The sequence below is a fragment of the Montipora capricornis genome, unplaced genomic scaffold, assembly GCF_036669925.1.
Source record: "Montipora capricornis isolate CH-2021 unplaced genomic scaffold, ASM3666992v2 scaffold_446, whole genome shotgun sequence".
Lineage (NCBI taxonomy): Eukaryota > Metazoa > Cnidaria > Anthozoa > Scleractinia > Acroporidae > Montipora > Montipora capricornis.
This window is the reverse complement of record NW_027180180.1, coordinates 37,341-42,500: the sequence shown is the minus strand read 5'-3', so window position 1 is coordinate 42,500 and position 5,160 is coordinate 37,341.

Below are 5,160 nucleotides of genomic sequence, written 5' to 3'. Positions count from 1 at the left end.
CAAATTCTTTCCCCATCTGCAAAAGCTTTTCCATTTCCATAGCAGATTTCACAGCAAAAACACAATATACTCTCTTGCACAGTTCTTCTTACTTTTTCTGTAACTCCTTCTTGAATTGTCCTTTCCTGGTTTCTGTAGTCAGCAAACAAATGAATTCCTCTCCCGGACAGGCCCCCAATGTTACGAGTTCGAACGTTTTGAGGAAAGTTAGTTTGCAACTAAACTGAACGCAGGGTTGTCGGAACAACAACAAGAAGATTTATTCCAAAATGAACGTAGTTTCCACGAAGTAAAACTCTTAACAACACGTACTCAATAAACTTACACGGCCTCCGCCAACTTGAATAAGCACTGCTTCTGTCACACTTGAATAACGCCAACTCTCTTCGCTTGTGAAAAACTAGTTAGAAAAACACTCCGCTTGGACTCGTCTACTTATATACTCTGACAATAAATTTCTAGAAGTTTCTAAATTAGTAATGAATCTACTTATAGAAAGATTACAAAACACACCGATTTAGAAACGCTTACGTACAAACCTAAATATAAACAAACTCGCAACTCTCGCAAAGCTTCTAGAAAGTAACGCTAGTCACGCAATGCTATTTTTCGTAACACAATGACAGTACTAAATCTTTCAGTCATCTAACCGTTCTAACATCACTTGTTACTTTCACTCTTTTCGAAAAAATACCAAAAAACAACAAAACAAATTTCATCCCTTTTCCAAGTCATCTCATTCCCATTCCCAGTGGAGAGATTACACGCTCCGTTTTCAAAGAGGACGGATATTTACCGGGAACTATACAATGGTCGAGAGATACGTGACTTGCCAGGTAATTATAGGTTTTATTTTAATTACGTTTACCATGTCATACTTTATATCATCGACCTTCCACCCACCATTACAACACCTTCCACTCGCAACTATGGAAAACCTCGCCTACGATCATCTTCATAGTCATCATCTTCATGGTCCACTTCACGACAACCATTATCACGCAAACAGACAAGACATTCTGAACACACAGACGGAGGACGACAGCACAGATCCACAGAACGCAAGAGGGATTCAAGAAGTTACAGCTCACGCAAAGAGAGCAGAAATCGTTTGGATATTCAAAGGCATCGTCATCATGAGAGAAATGATGACCCAAGGCATGGACATCCTAGAGAAACGCCAGCCAACCCACAGCAATGACACTCACAAAATGTAAATCGTGCATGTTTCGGAATTTCAAGCAGTAAGCAATATTTCTTGCAGAACCTTGAGCACACAAGACCAAATGAAAACGATAGCATATTTTCAATACAGGGATAGTTCAATGACAGTACTAAATCTTTCAGTCATCTAACCGTTCTAACATCACTTGTTACTTTTACCGTTTTCCAAAAAAATACCGAAAACAACAGAACAAATTTCATGCCTTTTGCAAGTCATACGATTCCCATTCCCGGTGGAGACATTACACGCTCCATTTAACTACAGTCTCAGACATAATTAGTTGGGACACTTAATGCGAACGTCCTTTTTTTCCCTCTCGTGCGTCCCCTGCCCCTCTCAATGTTGTTTATCGCAGTTGAGTCACCGAATCTTTCACAGCAACATTGAGAGGGAAGGAAGAGGCATAAGTGTCCCAACAATTATGTCTGGGACTGTGTAAAAGAGGAATTCTTGGTATGTGAGTACTCGGTAGCTGTATTGGCGGGAAATCGTATTATACTTGTGTGCATACACGTATCAGAGCGAGATTAAATGCTGGGAGTAATGAACGATTTTAATCTGAAGAAGAAATCATTACACAAAATAAGTGTTCCCTTATTTTCTTAAAGAGTGTAACATTAACATTTCATAGACAAAACGATAAAGATATCAGCGGTCACGTTTGGGTTGAAGTAGCGATTGCGTGATACCTGAACAGTTTTTCACATGGTAAACAAAGATCTCTGGGTTAATTGAAAACAAATAACACGCGCTATAGTAGAAGGTGGTTGTAGGTTGTTACTATTCCCAAAAGAGGGGCGGCGTTTATTGCACAGATACGTCGTACTACGTTTATGATGGAGTTTATCAATAGAGAGGCTGAAGCATCTAGCGTCTGTGATGAGCATGATGGCCGTTGCAGTACAAGTGAGAGTTTGAGCGCACGAGATGTGAGGCGAGTTTACCTCATTACTTATAGTCAAGCAAACAGAGACATTGTCATTCTGTCAGGAATGCCTGGCAAATATTAACAAAATCAACTTATTAGAAAACTTCTACTTGCAACAAGCCACCATTTCACCATGGTATTTGTTACGTGTATGTTTCTGAATTTCAAGCACTCACTGTAAGCAACATTTCTTGCAGGACCTTGAGTAAACAAGACCAAATGAAAACGATAGCATATTTTCAGTACGGGATAGTTCAATGACAGTACTAAATCTTTCAGTCATCTAACCGTTCTAACATCACTTGTTACTTTCACTCTTTTTGAAAAAATACCAAAAAACAACAAAACAAATTTCATCCCTTTTCCAAGTCATCTCATTCCCATTCCCAGTGGAGAGATGACACGCTCCGTTTTCAAAGAAGAGGGATATTTACCGGGAACTATACAATGGTCGAGAGATACGTGACTTGCCAGGTAATTATAGGTTTTATTTTAATTACGTTTACCATGTCATACTTTATATCGTCGACCTTCCACCCACTATTACAACACCTTCCACTCGCAACTATGGAAAACCTCGCCTACGATCATCTTCATAGTCATCATCTTCATGGTCCACTTCACGACAACCATTATCACGCAAACAGACAAGACATTCTGAACACACAGACGGAGGACGACAGCACAGATCCACAGAACGCAAGAGGGATTCAAGAAGTTACAGCTCACGCAAAGAGAGCAGAAATCGTTTGGATATTCAAAGGCATCGTCATCATGAGAGAAATGATGACCCAAGGCATGGACATCCTAGAGAAACGCCAGCCAACCCACAGCAATGACACTGACAAAATGTAAATCGTGCATGTTTCGGAATTTCAAGCAGTAAGCAATATTTCTTGCAGAACCTTGAGTACACAAGACCAAATGAAAACGATAGCATATTTTCAATACAGGGATAGTTCAATGACAGTACTAAATCTTTCAGTCATCTAACCGTTCTAACATCACTTGTTGCTTTTACCGTTTTCCAAAAAAATACCAAAAACAACAGAACAAATCTCATGCCTTTTGCAAGTCATACGATTCCCATTCCCGGTGGAGACATTACACGCTCCATTTAACTACAGTCTCAGACATAATTAGTTGGGACACTTAATGCGAACGTCCTTTTTTTCCCTCTCGTGCGTCCCCTGCCCCTCTCAATGTTGTTTATCGCAGTTGAGTCACCGAATCTTTCACAGCAACATTGAGAGGGAAGGAAGAGGCATAAGTGTCCCAACAATTATGTCTGGGACTGTGTAAAAGAGGAATTCTTGGTATGTGAGTACTCGGTAGCTGTATTGGCGGGAAATCGTATCATACTTGTGTGCGTACACGTATCAGAGCGAGATTAAATGCTGGGAGTAATGAACGATTTTAATCTGAAGAAGAAATCATTACACAAAATGTGTTCCCTTATTTTCTTAAAGAGTGTAACATTAACATTTCATAGACAAAACGATAAAGATATCAGCGGTCACGTTTGGGTTGAAGTAGCGATTGCGTGATACCTGAACAGTTTTTCACATGGTAAACAAAGATCTCTGGGTTAATTGAAAACAAATAACATGCGCTATAGTAGAAGGTGGTTGTAGGTTGTTACTATTCCCAAAAGAGGGGCGGCGTTTATTGCAGAGATACGTCGTACTACGTTTATGATGGAGAATACGCTTAGGCATGGATGATATGAGCTTATTGACAGTATCGATTGGTACGGAATAAAAGGTGTTAATAACTCGGGTCTTAAACGCAGGATATGATTGTCTGGTAATTTGTTGCTCAATAACTTGTTTCTGTAGTTTATGAGAAACCATAGGAAACAGGTTTTCGTGGCAAAGAACGTCAGCACATCTCGCAGGGAACTTGAGTAAATTTGCACGGGTTCTCCTCATGGCAGCTTTTGCCAAAGCGGAATTTTGACATGGACAATTGTCTTGAAGAAATAAGTTCTCGTTCCCCTTATCTGACAGCGTAAACATCGTCGGAAAACGTTCATCGATGAAATTGGCAAAAAAGCAACCCTTCATTTTTTCATACGGATGACAAAGAATTACACCTTTATTGTCGGAGATAGCTTCTACAACTCTCACATATTTTCCCTTTGGCCAAACAACCAGTTGTAAGGCCTTCGCCTCGTTTTCGCCAAATTCGTTCCTTCGGAGCCAAAGCCTGGTCTAAGGGATTTCTCTTATACGCATATGACACACAATCAAGATAGAAAGCCACACGTTTAGTCCAGATATCAGAACCGTGATCTTTTTCCATTTGTTGCGCAAACCTCAGCCTATGGTGTATGACAACTGCAGGCTGCCTACAAATAGAGATTTAAACAGTATTTAAGTCTAAGCACCCATTTTAAGTAAAATGTTTAGCTTTCAATAACTGAGTTATGGTTAGTTTGGGGTCTGCACTCTGCAAGTGTCAGACACTGTCACTTCTGTTTTAATGTAAGTGTTTGAAAAGTAGACTCATCAAAATGTGGCTCTCTTTTCTTTAAACGCCAATAATAACAATCTCATACAGGCATTAACATACTATTTGCCTTGAGTACAATAGTTTAAATGACAGTTAAAGCTTTCTGCTTTCTGTCATCATGTAATGACAGCACTCTAATACCAAATCATTTGCTTAACCATTTGATCTAAAGCTTCATTACTCTTGTGAAATACATACCAATTTGTTAAAGCACGTAAGCCAAATTAAATATCCTTGCCTGACAAATTTGGGACTTGAAGGTGCATGTAAAAGGTTTGAATTCTACATAAGCGTACATTAAATTGTCATTCTTGAAGACAATAAGGCCTCATGATCATGCATAAACCATGTTTTGCCTTCTACATGAAAATCGCTGACAAAATTTTTTTTTGGTAATGGCTTTGGAACTGCTGTGGACGGGCCAGTTAAGTTCGACTTCTGAATCAACAGGCGTCCTTTTGTTAATTTGTGTCGGTCGAACTCGAATGAAGTT